This window comes from Rhineura floridana, chromosome 4 (assembly GCF_030035675.1).
Source record: "Rhineura floridana isolate rRhiFlo1 chromosome 4, rRhiFlo1.hap2, whole genome shotgun sequence".
NCBI classification, from domain to species: domain Eukaryota; kingdom Metazoa; phylum Chordata; class Lepidosauria; order Squamata; family Rhineuridae; genus Rhineura; species Rhineura floridana.
In genome coordinates this window covers 145,468,535-145,487,592 of record NC_084483.1, presented here as the reverse complement: position 1 = coordinate 145,487,592, position 19,058 = coordinate 145,468,535, and the positions used below count along the sequence as shown (strand labels likewise).

Below are 19,058 nucleotides of genomic sequence, written 5' to 3'. Positions count from 1 at the left end.
CGGCAACTGCTGCTGACCCAGCTTCTTCCTCCAAATTGCCTCTAGTGGAATTGTCAAAGCATCGGCCAGCATCTTCCTTGTCTCTGGAAGTCACTTTCTCTGCCAGGTGAGCCTCATCTACGACTTGACCAAATTACATATCAGCACAAAATTCCTTTTCACCTCTAAACCTAGACGTTTTGGAAGATGTAGGTGGAATGATGGGGAGGGAGGATTGCTACTCTAGGCTTTGCACAGCATGAACTGCTCAGTCCTCCATGATTTTTAATGTTCCTTGTTTCCTGTAATGCATTTTGAATTTTACCTTGAATTGGGTTCAGTACTATAGATATTATAAACATAAAGTTAATACTGCTACCCTAGTTTTCTCTACTTTCGCATTTAAGAAGGCTAAATGGCATGGATGGGATTTAAAGGGGGAGAAAGCAAATTTAGACAACTATTGGCATGCATTCAAGGGCAAAAGATTCCAAAGTTCTCATTCTCTCAAACTCATTATTCCTGCTTTTGACCTTAATGGGTCCCCCCGCCCCAATTCAGCCTTTAAATGCCTCTGATGAATGTAGGGGCAAACATTTCACTCTTCAATAGGAAATCAGGCCAAACACAGTATGTGGTGGGGGAAAAAATGAGTACACCCTGGGAGTAATTGTAAAGACCATTAATGGAAGCTCTGAATCACCTAGTGTTAGGCTTTTCTAGCAAATGTCATGGCTAAATCAGAACTCTTTTGTTACTGGAGGTGACGGACTGCAATGAAAATCAAATTCCCATAAAAGCAACCATTGATTTTGGAAGTCAAGATGAAAACCTATTAATAATGAACCCAGCAACTACAGGCTTGACAAATATTTAGCGGCATTAACCACATACTTCTCATGTCCTTGGAGTAAACACAGACAGCCAAAGGTTAGTCCCAGACCTTTTATAGCCATTAATAGCTTTCTTTTAATTAAGAAGCTGTTTCTCCTAGAAGATGTTGATCATATTTAGAAATGGGGATCATTGAAATGACAACTGGGTCACTGAAATTATTCCTAGATTCATGACTGGCCCTGGTTCAAATCTCTGTAACTGACTAGAGGCCACGGGTGTGGTCTATTTTAATACCTGTTGCAGTAATTGTCAAGATCATCCAATAGGTACAAGAAGTGTTTTGCTATGTTAAATAGCAAAAAAAGGCTTATCATAAGCTAAAGGCATCTTCCAGTATGTTTTAGCATGTGATGGAATGACAACTATCATGAGAACTATCCATCCCTTGGACATTTGACAGTCTGTTCATAAACTCACCTTAAGCAGTCCCTCCATAGGTTTGGTAGGGGATCATGGCCACACACATGGTTCATCTCCCACTACAATATCTACAATACTTTGTTTGTTTATGTTTATGCCCTGCCCTTCAAAGAATGTTTAAGGAGTAACATTGCAGAAGGGAGAGTAGAAAATAAGAGACAGATGCCAATATGGCATTTAACTACGCCACAACTTTATTGAAAATCCTTAAACAAACTGGACAGAGCTGACATGAAATACTAATAAGCTAGCTGACCAGAAAGAACGGCACTCTGTCTCTTAGCATGACCAGGCTCTAATGCAGGCAGAGCCAATCATGGAGAAGCACTATCCCTGTATGCTCCTTAATGGAACTATTTAAGAATCCAGCTTCAGCAGGTGCTGCTGAAGTTCCTACATCCTCACCATCCCAGAATCCAGCAAGCTCGAAACCCCAAAAGAGGCAGACTCCTCCACAGAATCGTTGTGGGTGGTGATACCATGCCCCAGGAGGGATTTAATACTGTGAACGATCTATCGTCCCCCTGATCAAAATGCTCAGGGAGACCTGGAGATAAGATATGAAATTGAGGAAGCATCCAAACTAGGAAATGTGGTAGTAATGGGTGACTTCAACTACCCGGACATAGACTGGCTGCATATGTGTTCCAGTCACGACAAAGAAGCAAAATTTCTAGATACTCTAAATGACTATTCCCTAGACCAGTTGGTCATGGAACCAACCAGAGAGTCGGCAACCCTGGACTTAATCCTCAGTGGGGACCGGGACCTGGTGCGAGATGTAAGTGTTGTCGAACCGATTAAGAGCAGTGACCATAGTGCTATTAAATTAAACATACATGTGAATGGCCAATTGCCAAGAAAATCCAACACGGTCACATTTGACTTCAAAAGAGGAAACTTCACAAAAATGAGGGGATTGGTAAAAAGAAAGCTGAAAAACAAAGTCCAGAGGATCATATCACTCGAAAATGCTTGGAAGTTGTTTAAAAACACTATATTAGAAGCTCAACTGGAGTGCATACCGCAGATCAGAAAAGGTACCGCCAGGGCCAAGAAGATGCCAGCATGGTTAACGAGCAAAGTCAAGGAAGCTCATAGAGGCAAAAAGTCTTCCTTCAGAAAATGGAAGTCTTGTCCGAATGAAGAAAATAAAAAGGAACACAAACTCTGGCAAAAGAAATGCAAGAAGACAATAGGGGATGCTAAAAAAGAATTTGAGGAGCACATTGCTAAGAACATAAAAACCAACAACAAAAAATTCTATAAATACATTCAAAGCAGGAGACCCTTGGATGATAAGGGAGTCAAAGGTGTCCTAAAGAACGATAAGGAGATTGCAGAGAAGCTAAATGAATTTTTTGCATCTGTCTTCACAGTGGAAGATATAGGGCAGATCACTGAACCTGAACTAACATTTGCAGGAAGGGATTCTGAGGAACTGAGACAAATAGCGGTAACGAGAGAGGAAGTTCTAGGCTTAATGGACAATATAAAAACTGACAAATCACCGGGCCCGGATGGCATCCACCCGAGAGTTCTCAAAGAACTCAAAGGTGAAATTGCTGATCTGCTAACTAAAATATGTAACTTGTCCCTCAGGCCCTCCTCCATGCCTGAGGACTGGAAAGTGGCAACTGTAATGCCAATCTTCAAAAAGGGATCCAGGGGGGATCCCAGAAATTACAGGCCAGTTAGCTTAACTTCTGTCCCTGGAAAACTGGTGGAAAGTATTATTAAAGCTAGATTAACTAAGCACATAGAAGAACATGCTTTGCTGAAGCAGAGCCAGCATGGCTTCTGCAAGGGAAAGCCCTGTCTCAGTAACCTATTAGAATTCCTTGAGAGTGTCAACAAGCATATAGATAGAGGTGATCCAGTGGACATAGTGTACTTAGACTTTCAAAAAGCATTTGACAAGGTACCTCACCAAAGACTTCTGAGGAAGCTTAGCAGTCATGGAATAAGAGGAGAGGTCCTCTTGTGGATAAGAAATTGGTTAAGAAGCAGAAAGCAGAGAGTAGGAATAAATGGACAGTTCTCCCAATGGAGGGCTGTAGAAAGTGGAGTCCCTCAAGGATCAGTATTGGTATTGATTCACTAGAAAAGACAATAATGCTGGGAAAAACAGAAGGGAATAGAAAAAGAGGAAGGCCAAACAAGAGATGGATTGATTCCATAAAGGAAGCCACAGACCTGAACTTACAAGATCTGAACAGGGCAGTTTGCAACAGATGCTCTTGGAGGTCGCTGGTTTATAGGGTTGCCATAAGTCATGGTCGACTTGAAGGCACATAACAACAACAACCCTCCACCGGGTGGGGTCAGGAAAGAGGGAGGGCTCAGAGACTGCCCCCTCAGCCCCTCCCATGTGCATGCACATATTGTCATCAACCTGGTCATTGGATAAATGCATGCCCACTTCGTCCAGCAGGTGTCGCTCCAACATCAAAATTCCCAAAAGCAATTGCTAAACCGTTCCAGCCCCAGGAATTTCAACAGCAATGACAGGGCGATGGACAGAGCATTGGTTCTTTTCAATGTCTTTCTGTTTCTCCTGCTACTTCTGATGCTTTCATTAATTTAACTGAGGCTGGTAAAACTCTTCCTTTTCTCATTGACACAGGTGCCTCCCTCTCAACTGTTCGTACTGCTGACTGCACTCTTCCTGCTTCTGGTGAAACAGTTTCTGCTATTGGAATCTCTGGCAAACCCAATACTTACCAGTTCTCTGCCCCAACAGCTGTAACTCTGGGGCCTCTCCTTGCTGATCATGTTTTTCTTTAACTTCCAGCTCTCCAGTGAATTTGTTGGGACGAGATCTCCTTCACAAACCTAGAGTTACTGTTTACTGTTCACCTGATGGGGTGTATCTGGATGTTCCTACGCACAATGTGCATTCTTTAATTGCCCTTCTGACCTCATCAGCTGAGTTATCCAATCCTACTGCTTTAGATGAGGATGAATCTGCTCTTTTAACCTTACCTCTTTCACTTTGGGCTACAGATGCCAATGACATTGGGAAAGTCTTGTCTGCTGAACCAGTTGTGATTCAATACCCCAAAAACTGACCCTTTCCCTTAGTGAAACAGTAGCCTCTCTCTTCAGAAGCTGTTGATGGTATACAACTCTCTCAAGTTCCTGGGTATTCTAGTCCCAACAATCTCACCTTGTAATACCCCAGTACTTCCTGTTCAAAAAGGACACTTTGATTCCAAGGGCAAGCCCGTCTTTTGTTTTGTACAGGACTTGCACGTTATTCATTCTTTCATTATTCCTATTCACCCTGTTGTCCCACACTCTGCTACTATCCTAACCTCTATCCCTGCATCTGCTACAACCTTTACAGTTGTAGATCTTTGTTCTGCTTTCTTCTCTATACCTCTACACCCTGATTCCTGGTTCCTGTTCACTGTCTCCTGGGAAAATTCTCAACTAAGTTGGTCTAGGCTACCCTAAGGATATCAAGATAGTTCATCCTGGTTTGCTCAGGCATTAAAAAAGGACTTAGACACCCTTACCTTCCCCTCCAACTCTACGCTGGTGCAGTATGTGGATGACTTGATAATTGCATCAGAAACACGACAGCACTGCCTTAATGACTATCTTCTTCAGCAACTAGCAGCCAAAGGACATAAAGTTTCACGGGCAAAGCTAAAATTCTGCCAACCTTAGGTTCTCTATCTGGGGCACTGCATCTTCCAGGGCCAGTATCAACTTGCTCAGGACCACATCTCATCAGTTTTGGATATCCCCAGACCAAATGCCAACTTTTTGGGTTTTTGGGAGCTGCTAATTACTATAGTCACTGGGTACCTAATTTCTCTGCCCTTACTAAACCTCTGACTGTTGTTACAGCAGGAGAACTTCATGGCCTCCTTGACTGGACTGCAGACTGTGAACTGGCTTTTACTTCCCTGAAGAAAGCATTGGCTCAAGTACCTGCTTTGGGCCACCCAGACTATGACAAACCTTTCTTCCTCTATTGCCACGAACAAGAGGACTTTGCTTCTGAAGTACTCTGCCAACCCTTTGCATCTAAGTTACACCCTATTGCCTACTACAGCACTGAACTTGATCCCATGGCAAAAGGCTTTCTGCCTTGTCTCTGAGCCCTTGCTGCTTCTGCTGCTCTGCTTCAGAAGTCTGATGACTTAGTCCAATGCCATCCCCTTACCCTTTTGGTTCCCCATTCTGTGCACTCTCTTTTAATACACAGGAAAACTCAGTATCTTTCTTCTCAATGTCAAACTCGCTATGAAACCATCCATTATCATCCCCTGTCATCTGGTTTGGTCGAACACTGTAAGCAGTCTCTGAAGACAAGATTAGCAAAGCTGTGTGCTGATACTAATTTATCCTGGCCAGATCCACTCCCTCTAGTTCTTATGGGGATGCGAAATACACCTAACAGAAAACATGGATTGACACCACATGAAATTCTCTTTGGTCGCCCCATGAGAGTGGGGTTGGCTCCCAGACCAGCTCAATTACAATCTCTATTGGAAGGCCAGGAAGAACTCCTGGTCTACTGTACTAATCTTACCAAAGTGTTGAGAACTCTTTCCTCCCAGGTCCAGGAAGCTGCTCCTGTTCTGCTAGATGTGCATACCCACCAGTTTCAACCCGGCGATTGGGTCTTCGTTCGTGAATTTCAGAGAAAAAATTGTCTTCAACCTCGATGGAATGGTCCTTACCAGATTCTCCTGACCATCTTCATTGCAGTGCTCTTTGCTGAGATGACAGCTTGGATACACATGTCTCACTGTTGGAAGGCACAGCCACCTCAAGAGAGTGTGAGGGGCCAACCGGATCCTGACCGAGCACCAGAAGAAAAGAGCGAGGAAAAGGAGTCACTCCCTAAGGACCGCCATCACTACAATCTGAGGAAGGGCCCCCGCTCTGCCAGAGTACTTTGTGAATGAGATCCTATCCTCTTGGGAGAAGTTAAGACTAGGAATCTGAAGAGTGCCTGAGAAAACAAGACAAAAAATATATATCCCAGAGCCAATGAGGTGGAACCCCTTCAGCAGACCAGCTCCTCAGGTTGATTTTGAGCTTGCCAAAGTAGTGTGTGGCCCATTGGACTGTTTTGGACCTCCCCACACTGAGGTGGTGGGGCCAGCGACTTGTTTGGTACAGAAAAGTGGGGCTTTATTGCTGTTTGCTTGCTATTCCTTATTATCGCTGCCATAATATGGGTCCTGTGGGACTTGGGTTTGTGCCCCTAGTATTGTGCAGCCTTTTTTGCACAGTGCACCTAGATTGGAGCTGGAACATGTTCTTAAAGTTAATGGTAGATCTTGCTAGAGGAATGAATAAGAGTACTTGCTGGGTTTGTATGCACACTCCAACTTACAAAAAAGAAGGTATCCCACTGATTGGGGTCCCTTTGAATTCAACTGGTCTCATCTCAGATGCATGGCTTAGACATGATGACTCTCTGAAAAGTCTTAATACTACTCAGTATGTGGCCCTGTCCATACGGACGAAAGGGAAACTTTGTTTAAAGTTCATAGGAAACACATTTGTTGGAAGTAGTCAATGTGATTGAGTTCTTCATCGAACCAAGGGTAAATGGAGTCTCAGCAATTCCACAGGGCAGATCATGAAGGACAGGTGAAGGGTATGGGACCCATGGTGTGCAGCTCTCAGGCCCTAATGGCACTCATATTATAATGAGACCTGTACCCAAGATGAAGTTACTTTAGTCATGGTTATGTATGCAAGGATAGACTTACCCACATCCTGTCTACCCTACTTGGAACAGCACATAGTTACTGGTGGATCTGTGGACAGAAGGCTTGGAAGAACTTACCTGTTAATGCAAAGGGAAGTTGTTATATTGGATGTCTGGCCCTTGGGATCAGAATCATTGAAACCTTTCCTAAGGGACTGGTAAGAAATTACCAAAATGTAGTCCCTAGCCATAAAATCCTGGAAGCTTATAAAGACCTTAGAGCTCCAGGTGAGTCTTGGCTGCGAGGTATCATACCTTTTTATGGGGCAGGAGCAAACCATATAGATATTTTAAGAATTTGTGCTTTACTTGAAAACGTTATGAATGAAACTGCAAGTGACCTAGCTATGGTTAACACTGAACTCCAACAGATCTGCCAATTCACCTTACAGAATTGCATTGCTCTAGACTACCTCCTAGAATCACAGGGGGGAGTCTATGGGCTTATTGGCCCTGAATGCTGCACCCATATAGTTGATGGTTCTGTGAACATTACCAGATAAATTGAGAATATTTGTCTGTTAGCATCCAAGGTGCATGAGGTTAGGACATCTGGGTGGCAATGGAGTCCAGGTGACTGGTTCAGTGGATTAAAAGGTTGGATTAAATCAGTCCTTTTAGGATTATTGTTGGGTATATTGTTCCACTTTGCCTTATACATCATGGTAAATTGTGTGTTGTGTTGTTTTAAGAGCACTATGCAAAAGACCACCCAAATGTTAACCCCTGCTGAAGTGAAACAAATGTACTTGGAATTTGATAAACAACAGATGAAGGAGAAGGAAGAGGTGTTATCTATGATGCAAATTGGGATGGGACTTGAAAATAGTCCCAAAGGGGGGAATGAGGAGGATTCTGGCCACCATTCCTTCTGAGCAGGGGAGTCACATAGACAATAGTGAATGGAACTGCTGTAGTAGACTGAACATGTGCCAAGGAACTGATATCGCAGGAATGCATAGAGAAGGGTAGCTAGTATGGGGGCAGAGCATCACAGTAGCATAGAAAAATTGGATGAGACCGTTGCTATGGCTATGACGAATGTAGGGGTGCATATATTTCTGTACCCAACCGCCATTTTTTAGTCGAGTTATGTTATTTGTTGCAGTAAAGTGCTTTGCTGAATAAATAACCTTAAAACAGGCTTTGGTTTTGTTACTGAGTCTCCTCCAAAAAGAACCTAGTCGTAAATTCCACGACATTTACCATGTTTAGAATCTACCCTGCACCTGATAGCCCTAGGGCAGAAATTAATAAAAATAAAATCAAAGTTAAACATTAACATTGAAACAGGCCGACATAAATTCCCTACAAATATGATAGCAGAAGCAATAAAAATCCAGTCCTATGTACATTACCATTCCCAAAAGTCCTGAGCAAAGAGGTATGTCTTCACCGAATAACAAAATGACAGCAGTGTCATAGGAGATGAACTTCAGAGGGGAAGTCATTCCAGAGCAATGGGACCACCAGTGCGAAAGCACATGATGTGTACCTCCAGTGAACACTGCACTTCACCAAATCTAAAAGGATACTGGCATGAAGGTGACGCACATATCTAAGGACACATCTGCACTATACACGTAAAGCAGTGTTATACCACTTTAAACAGTCATGGCGCTGAGAGTTGTTATTGGAGGCTGTTATTCCCCTCATAGAGTTATAGTTCTCAGAGTGGTTTAACAATCAATCTCCTCAAAGAACTCTGGGTATTTATTTATTCATTTTATTTATATCCAGCCTTCCTCCCAGAAGGAATTGTAGCTCTGTGAGGGGAGTAGGGGTGTCCTAAGTCCTCTCAGCACCTTTAAGAAGCTACAGTTCTCAGGATTCTTTGGGGAAAGCCATGACTGTTTAAACTGATATGATACTGCTTTAAATATATAAGGTAGTATTTAATGCTAGTTGTACTCAGAGTAGTCCCATTGAAGTTAATGGACATGACTAACTTAGGTTCATTAATTTCAATGAGTCTATGCTGAGTAGATGAGAGCCAGTGTGGTGTAGTAGTTAAGGAGTTGGACTATGACCTGGGAGACCAGGGTTTGAATCCCCACATAGCCATGACGCTCACTGGGTGACCTTAGGCCAGTCACTGCCTCTCAGCCTCAGAGGGAGGCAATGGTAAACCACCATTTCCACTTACCATGAAAACCCTATTCATAGGGTCCCATAAGTCAGAATTGACTTGAAGGCAGTCCATTTCCATTTTTCATGCTGAGTAGGACTTCAGTGAATAGAACTGATGAAGCCTTAGACACAAGGTGTGTTTGGTGTCACTAAATCTTACAAGGACACATCACAACACAGAAACATTCCCATTGTTTTGTCTGATCTGTAGATGGATCAGCCCTCATTATCATTCTCAAGTTCCATCTGATCCTATTACTTAGCAAGCACATCCCTGGCTCTCACCTTGCAACCACCTTGTTATGCAAGCTAATGTCCTGAACTTCTGGATCATAGCCCACCATCTGGACTTCTGTCATCCTCTGAGCTCAGTCCTTGGTCTGGGCTGTCATTCAACTGTTAAAGAGTGACACTTTCTTCGTGCAAAAATGGCTTTTCTACTTCCACAGATATTGGTTAGGATTTTTTTCTCCTTCCTATTTTCTCTGCTACCTGCTGCCAACTGTCTTCTGCTTCAAGTTCTTTATACCAGATCTGAATTTTAACAATGCTTTAATTAGGGCTGAAAGCTTTAATTGGTTTAAATGGTAGATTAATTAACTGCCTTTTTTTTTTAATCAGTGGGATTGTGAGCGTTCCAGGCCATCTGTTTATTTTTGAGGCTATTTTGGTTCTGGTGTGTTACCGTAATTGGGACTGAAAAAGAAAATATTAAAGATGGCCTTTCCTTTTAACAATGGGTGGCATTTTTAATTAAATAATACTTTATCTTAATACATCCTTCAGTATTTAAAAACTATATTGAGGTTAAATTAGAAATTGATTTAAATGCAATCAGTTAAAAGCCAGATAATCACTTAGAAATCTTAAATTGACAATGCTAGTTTTAATGAAAAACTGTAGAAACACTTGGATGGATGGATGGATAGAGATATATCATTCTATAATGATTGGATATTTAGAATGGTTTGTATTGTGTTGTGGGAACATCAAAACAGTTTGAAACCCCAGATCTAATTTTATCTGCTATGGAGACTCCGTTCCTTGCTAAAATGCTATGAATTTTGGTTGCTATTGTTATTTTTCAGTTTAAAGTCCCTTCCCTTTGCAGGGTCTCTAGAAGTTAAGTGAGTGGGTACTAGTTTCATCTTGTCTCTAGTGCACATCTGTGTAAATGGACCATTGGCTAAGGCACCATGAGATGATATACAGCCTTTAATTTCATGTTCTGCATTATCTTATCTGTTGGTATCTGTTGATTGCAGAACATCAATGTTTGCCACCACACTCAAAAGAAGGCTCATGACATCAACTTGGAATAATGTTATATTTATTAAAAATATAACAACTTTTTCAAACTTTCAACCAATTAAACGGAATCAACCAAATTGAACTTTATTTGAGCATCTGGTAGGGAGATTTCCCTCTAGTTCCCTGGGCATGTCAGTAAGCCACGGGCTGTGGCTCCCCAGCAAAGGATGGGCATGAACTTGTCACTCCTTGCTAGTATGACCAAGGGTGTGCGTCCAACCTGCGCAACTTTGCACCGCCGTACTGGAGTTCACCTTGATGTGCAAATTAGGCCCACAAGGAAACCCCCCAGATCCCCACCAGGCACGAAGCACTGGCAGTTCCCTAGAGGATGCCCGTAACCCAAGAATTCCTCAGTATCCAGCTATTTAACCCACCTTCTTCACCTGCCTGAATTCTAGCCAGTCCATACAAGCTAACCACACACTTCTGAAAGCCAATTGAATTAAACCAAGCAGTATGGAGTAGGCAAAACAAAAGGGAGCCTGAAATCAGAATCCTCCCAAAATAATTCCTATTCAGCCCCACATGGTGACTAGCAAAGCCCATACTGACAAGGAAGGAAGGGAGGGTGCTGCAAGGCAAAGAGGCAAGTTTGAGGGAGGAGCTGGCTTTTAAGCTCACTCATCCCCCCTCAGGATAGGCCACTCAGCCCCCACATGATTCCCCCCCACCCTTCAGGAACAAGCCTGAGTCATCATTCGGAAAAAAGTGGGTGGAGGCAAACACGCCCCCGTGCAAGGCGGGAATGCCATTTTAAAGTACATCTTTATCCAAAAGAACAAAACCTTCTTGCTTTTTAAATAAGTGGAAAATTAGGAAATGCAGAGTGCATAAATACAGCAGCCCTTCAGCAATGTGTAATTTGTTTGTGTGGTGGGGGGATCCTTAGAGAGTTATCCTTAGTATGAGAATTGGTATGTCTGTTTTCATCTGTGAAATGTTGGAAGGTATAGCAATGTGGGCCACATGAGTCTAGGAGGCTAATTCGCCTCTAGCAGGTCTTATCATTAAATTGCCCAGATTAAGGGCTCATCTACATGGTGATTTAGTGTGTGTTTGGTGCTACTCACATCCCCTTTTAATTTGTGTGGTTCATCTGACATTACTGGCAAACAGAAGCTATTGTGCAGTTTTCCCCGTGTTACGGGTTTGGGGGTTGAGACAGGTGGTTTCTATGAGTCCCCTTCCAGCCTCTAATTTGGAATTCTGCATCTCAAAGTGGGCTCTGCAGCTGAGAAACCTGCTCCGCTGGTCAGATGAGTCTCTTTTGTTAATCTAATAGAGTGAGTAGGTGGGCTAATGGGTGTATCGAGTGCCCATTAACTGGCAAATGGGCCAGGGAGATCCTGTTGTTATAGAAACTCTTCAGGAGAGATCCCCCCCCAGGGGCCAAAAGAGAGGTTTGTGTTTTAAGTTGAGTCTGAGGAAAGGCTGGGAACTAGAGACATACAGAGAGATTGGCTCCCTGCACCATGGCTTTAGGGTGTCTCCTGTAAGCCTGGTGGGAAAAGAAGATCTATGGGATTGCTGATGCTCTGAACCCCTCCATCTTAAGCTCAGGTTGGAATGTGTGTAAATAAACAAAAAGTATTTCATAAAGATACCACAGACTCTGCTGACTTTCTTTCCGAGGAAACCAAACCCTGGGCAAGTGCAGGGACCCCTGGAGATCTCTCGCTGCTCGGAGATTGGGATGGCGTGCAACACTGGTGGTTGAAGTGGGACTGAATTTCCTGGAAGAAGCATTGGGAGCAAGGTGTGCCTGAGTCAAAATGGAGGGAGAAACAGCAACCCTCCTGGAACAGATAAAATTGATATTCCAGCAGCAAAGACAACAAAAGCACCAGGAGGACCAGCAGCAAAGGCAAGAAGAGCACCAGAAGCACTAGCAACGAATGGGGGAGATTTCTGGAAGTCTTTTTGGAGAGAAAAAGGAGACCCCATGTGAGGAAGTAAGAGCCATGCCTGATCAGCCGCTACAAGGGATTGAGAGTGACTCAGGAGTCCAGCTGCAGAGCACCCAGACTGGAGTGGCTAAAGAGATCCAGAAAGTGGATGGGCAGCTAGAGGGCTTGGACTGTAAGGAGTTGCAGTCAGTAGTAGAGGAGGGAGAGGAGGCCTTGATTGTCCAGGAGCCTGCCAGGAGGGAGGACACCAGAAAGCTGGAAGTAAAGCCCCAAGAACTGAAGGAGAACAGGCTGGCAAATGAAGAGGAAGATGCCTCAGAAGAAAGTGGGGTAGAGGCTGGAGATGCTGCTGATAGATTTCTCTGCTCCATGAGTGCCTGCTGTTAAAGAAGTAATGCAGGAGGAAGACAAGGCTTTGGAGAAAGGTGGACTACAGGCTGGAGAAGAGCAGCTGTTGATAGATTTCTTCACCCCATGTGTACCAGCTGTGGAAGAGAAAGTGCAGGAGGAAAAGTTGGAGGCATGCATGCGAGAGGAACTGCCAGCATCTGGAGAAATGGCAGTGCAAGAAAAAGTGCAGGAGGAGAAGCCTGAGGTGGGAGTGCAAGTCCAAGAAGAGCTCCCAGCACCTGGAGAGATGGGTGAAATAAAATAAAAGTGACTTTGCCCCTTGGGTGCCCCATAATGGTCTTATAGGGTGGAATGCAGCTCCTATGATGGGTGCAGTCCCTGGGCAAATTCCAGCAATGAGAGATACCCAGCACCATGTGAGTTTGGAGGGCAAGAGACACTGGGAGGGCTACCTGCCTCTGTTTGGGCCCACGATTCACATTGGAGATGGTGAGGGAGAACAGAGAAGATTTCTTTCTGCCAACCTGTGTGAGCTAGGCCAGCTAGTCCTGAGGAAGACACCCCCAGATAAAGACTTGTGGCAGCACTTTATTTGAAGTTTGGGGCAGGAGATGAAGTGGACTGGCTTAAATACTTTCCCCAGGGCAGCAAGTGGAAGGAAGATGGCTACAGTCTGCCGTGTGCTGATGAGAAAATAAATGTGTTCCTGGAGATGTGTCCCAAGACCCTGCAGGCAGCAGCAGGGATCAGCTTGGACTGGGAACTCCATGAAACCCCCAGACAAAGGGCCATGTGGGCAACTGCATGGTCTGGGGGTGGGGGTTGTGCTTATGGGACTGTGTACTGGTTTGCTGTAAGAATTCTTCCTGATGGCTTTAGTATTGCCTTTTGAAATGCTTTTGATTTGTGCTTTCTGCAATCTTCTGGGGATATGAACTGTTTAAATGATTTTTTTAGGAATTATGCTGATAGATTTTTGCAGGAAGGCTTTAATGTTTAAGATTTACTATTCTATGCCTGTTAGATTTTATGTGTGTGCAACTGTTTGGGGGAACAAGAGGAAAATGTGTGTGTGTTTAAGGGCTGCTGTGCTGCGGTGGCACAAGGTAGGACAAAGTAGCTCCAGTACTGAGGCTGTAATCTGGTTTAAACATGTCAGGAACTCACTGTCTTGGGCACTGCCAAGTACAAGGACTGGATAAGTGATTTGGATGCAGAACTGTGACTGGGAGCTCCAAGAAAGAAGAGGAACCCTGAAGAGAGAGCAGGTAATTGAAAACTTGCTGTAAAGGGATGGACTGTTTTTGTGTGGAAATGCGACTGTACTATGACTATGGTTTTGATGATGTATATTTCAGTGTCTTACTAACCTGTATCTGTTATTTCTTTGTAGGAAAAGCTGCTATTCTGTTGTTTGTTTGCAGGTCTGAGACAGATCTTTGTCAGGGAAGGGGGTAGTGTTATGAGTTTGGGGGTTGAGATAGATGATTTCTATGAGTCCCAGTCTCTGATTTGGAACCCTGCACCTGGAGGTGGGCTCTGCAGCAGAGAAACTTGGTCCACTGGTCAGATGAGTCTCCTTTGTTAGCCCAATAGAGTGGCCAGATGGGCTAATGTGTCTGCAAGTGCCCATTAACTGGTGAATGGGCCAGGTAGATCCTATTGTTATTAAAACTCTTCAGGAGAGCCCCCCCCCTCCGGGGGCCAAAAGAGAAGCTTGTGTTTTAAGTTGAGTCTGAGGAAAGGCTGGAAACTGGAGACATACAGAGAGGCTGGCTCCCTACACCATGGCTTTAGGGTGCCTCCTATATGCCTGATGAGGGATTGCTGATGCATCTTAAACTCAGTTTGGAATGTGTGTAAATAAATAAACCATATTTCCTAAAGACACCACAGACTCCACTGACCTTCTTTCCAAGGAAACCAAACCCTGATAAGCACAGGGACCCCTGGATATCTCTCACCGCTCAGAGATTGGGGTGGTGTGCAACACCCTCTAAATCCGTACTAATCCAATCCTCTGATAATACGAAAAGGGAAGGAAAAAAGATCTTCACTCCGTATTTGTAGTGCTTGCAGACGCTGTGCTCTGATGGGTGTGTCAATTGTTCCCCTCTCCACACCCACTCCTTCCTCCTCCCCTCTTTCAGTTCATTTCCTGTGGGCTGACAAACATCTGCTGTCCCGTGCTTTGCGAGTTTTTTTTATGTTGCTGCAAATGGTGCCTTATTTTTCTTTTCTCCCTAACTTGTGCTCAGAAGCAAAGCACTGCTTAAACAAAGATTTGTATTTCAGCTGTATTATACCAGTGAAAATACAAATAATCGCACTTCCAGGTGGTTGTTTTTTTAAATGAAACTAACTGGTAGAACAAACTGAGCATGCTCGGTTGCCAGGTAGCCAGAGGGAGTGCAAATGTTAAATTAGAGGGTGTGGTCATTAGGAAACTGTGTGATGGATCCTTCCCCTCAGTGTGAATAGAAAACACCGTGTTTGCCGCTGGCATTGAGCCTCGGTGCAAATAGAAAATGAAGGTAAAAACAGCATCTTTAGAACAAAGTAATGCTCCCATGTGGATAAGCCCTAACCAAGTCTGTAGATCACAGACTTGTATGGAAGGGTGCCAAATGACCATTTTCAAGATGAGCTGAGAATGTAAGAAGAGTCCTAATAGATCTGCTGTATCTGAAAACTTACCTCACTAACGTACTTGTTGGGAAATGGAAATGGACTGCCTTCAAGTTGATCCCGACTTATGGTGACCCCATGAATAGGGTTTTCATGGTAAGCAGTATTCAGAGGAGGCTTCCCATTGCCTCCCTCTGTGGCTAGTCCTTCCCAGCTGGCTAGGGCCTGCTCAGCTTGCCACAGCTGCACAAGCCAGCCCCTTCCCTGTCTGCAACTGCCAGCTGGGGGGCAACTGGGCTCCTTGGGACTATGCAGCTTGCCCACAGCTGCACAGGTGGCAGAGCACGTAACCCCTGAGCCACTCACTGTGGGGGTGATCTTTAGCTGGCCCTTGACACCCAGGAGACACGAGCGGTGATTTCAACTCACAGACTCTGGACTCCCAGCCAGGCTCTCCTCCCCACTGTGCTATACCAGCTGTTAACGTACTTGTTAGGAACTCTGTTTTGAAACTTGTGATGGAGCATTTTGATGTCCTCTTGCTCGATAAGACCATAGCAATACCAATTCAAAGATTGGATAGATTCCAAACCAACTATACTTCTATCTTATCTGCATTAAATGACAGGCTTTTCCCCTTCGTCCAGTCCATCACTCACTTCAGACACTGAACTTCCATTGCATCTTCAGGATTAGTTCAAAAGGCATGACAGAGTTTGAATATCATCAGCATTGTTGTTGTTGTTGTTGTTATATGCGTTCAAGTCGATTACGACCTATGGCAACACTATGAATCTTTTTTGGATATATTCATAGGGTTCTCCCCCCTTTTGGATGCACACCTTAACATGGTGAGGGGGGGTTGAGAGTGCTGAAGAAGCTAAGAGCAATGCTGTCAGGAGTCTAGACCAAGAGGCTAGACTCCTAGCAGGGGCACCCAAGGCAGAATGGTCAAAGCTGAGATACCAGACTAAGATGCATCCAAACTCAGAGGAAGACAATGATAAACCACCCCTGAGTATCTCTTACCACGAAAACCCTATGAACAAAGTATCCAAAATGCAACATGAGATAGTGCTGGAAGATGAGACCCCCAGGTCAGATGGCACTCATCGAGTTACTGGGGAAGAACAAAGGACAAGTACGAGTAGCGCTGTGACTAATGACGCAGCTGGGTCAAAGCCTAAAGGAAGCCCAGAGGCTGATGCACACAGATCCGGAAGGATAGTCCAGAGCTGTATGATGCACACAATATGGAATGTGAGAAGCATGAACCAGGGAAAGTTAGAGATCGTCAAGCAAGAAATGGAACGTATCAACATTAACCAAAATGGAGACAATAGTCAAGAAATCAGAAGAAGGCTAGGACTGGGGAGGACAGCTATGAGAGAACTAGAAAAGGTCCTCAAATGCAAAGATGTATCACTGAACACCAAAGTCAGGATCATTCAGTCCATGGTATTCCCAGTCTCTATGTATGGATGTGAAAGTTGGACAGTGAAAAAAACAGATAGGAGAAAAATCAACTCATTTGAAATGTGGTGTTGGAGGAGAGCTTTGTGCAAAAAAGACAAATAATTAGGTGTTAGAACAAATTAAACCATAATTGTCACTAGAGGCTAAAGTGATGAAACTGAGGTTATCATACTTTGGACACATGAGAAGACATGATTCACTAGAAAAGACAAGAATGCTGGTAAAAACAGAAGGGAGTAGAAAAAGAAGAAGGCCAAACAAGAGATGAATTGATTCCATAAAGGAAGCCACAGACCTGAACTTACAAGACCTGAACAGGGTGGTTCATGACAGATGCTCTTGAAGGTCACTGATTCATAGGGTCTCCATAAGTCGTAATCGACTTGAAGGCACATAACAACAACAACATAGGGTTTTCAGGGTAAGAGGTACTCAGAGGTGGTTTACCATTGCCTTCCTCTAAGACTACGGCACCCGGTATTCCCAGGTGGTCTCCTATCCAAGTACTAACCAGGCCTGACCCTGTTTAGCTTCCGAGATCAGACGAGATAGGGTGTGTTCAGGGTAGTTCAGGGTAGTATGGCCATAGGCCTATCATCAGCATATTGATGACAAATTGCAACACAACTTCACCCAGCACTTTCACGTAGATGCTAAAAAGGATGAAAGACATGATGGAACTTTGTGGAACTCTTCATACCAATAGCCAATCTCCCAGCACTAACACATGGAGGAAAAAACAGAACTACTACAAAGGAGTGTCCTGTTCTGAGTAGAGCCCAACAAGACACCCCAGAAGAACACCAAGCTTAATAATATCAAAAGCCACCAGGAGAACCATCAGGACCACACTTTTACTATTGTACAATTGGTTTTATTTATTTAAAATATTTCTATCCCACCCTTCTACTCTACAACAGGGTATCCAGGGTGGCTCACAATGAGATCATACACAGTAAAAACACACCAAAAAATAGATAAAAATATATAAAATACGGTTAAGAAATCTAGAGGAGTAATATTGAAAGGGGACTAAAGAGGTAAAACTAAAAGGGGGGAGTAAAATCCGTTTCAGGCTATACCTTTTACAATAACACTTTTACAATCACACATTTCCTCAATACCTTGGACAAATTTTTACCTCTCATTATCAGTTACCTATCTGTACAATGGAATTGTTAATAATCTACCTCACAAGGCTGTTGCATGTATATAAGAAGCATGGTTTGTAAGTCCTGTTGCACACTAAAATGTGCTAGAAGTCTTTAATAACAAACTGAAAAACTTCATAACTAGGTGCCTGTGCACTCAAATTGGGACAGGGCATCACATTTCAGTTGAAAACCTTCTTGCAGCATTACAAACATTGTTCTGCATAAATATCTAAAATAACCTATTACAAGAGAAAAGGTAAAGCCGTGGGAAACCAATTAAGAACAAGGCAATAATGAAATGAACAGCTGGAAGCTGGCAGGTTCTGCTCTGATAATATAGTATCAATGTGGTGATGTTGGAATAAAATTTTCCTCTGTGAAGATAACTAACCTAGAGCAATCCATCATGCCAGTCAGCTCAGCCTGCTACTTTAAAAGTTGTCCCATTTTTGTGAGTGCTGTGATATCACGGAGAGGGAAAGGATGAAGTTTGTGTTGAGACACTAGACCAAACTCAGAAAATCCTCAATGTACAATGTGTATTTTGTCAAAATTGCTGTTGATTTCTGGCCCAGAAGGACTCAGTAATATAACTCAGGCTTCCACAACCTGGTACCCTCCAGATATTGTTTCCATCATCCTTGACCACTGGCAATGTTGGCTAGGGCTGATGGGAGTCAGAGTCCAACAACATCCAGGGCAGAGAAAGCTGTTTATAGATGAGTACTGTCATACTGAAATTAACATTGTTTATTATTTTATTTTACTAAAGCACGTGCTTGCTGCCTTTCTCCTACGAATGGCTCTCAAGGCAGCTAATAAGACATACATTCAGGGGGGGAAACCATCACAAAAGCAAAACATCAAGCAAGCTTTGACAGGCACCAAGTTTTTATAAAATTAAACAGAACAATAAAGGTAAATCAGACTGTCAAAGACCACTTAAACAGTACAGCCTTCACCTGGTGCCTAATGGATAATAAAGAAGGCAGGCAGCTCTCTCATGGCAGAGTTCTATGATTCATGCAGGCCACAGAAAAGTGAGAAATGGATGTTGGGTAC

General features: G+C 43.6%; 1 pseudogene; it reads right to left on the bottom strand.

Moving 5' to 3' along the window:
- Nucleotides 1–17,304: 17,304 nt before the first annotated feature.
- On the bottom strand, nt 17,305–17,433 carry LOC133384609 (5S ribosomal RNA; annotated as a pseudogene).
- Between the last annotated feature and the right edge of the window lie 1,625 nt (nt 17,434–19,058).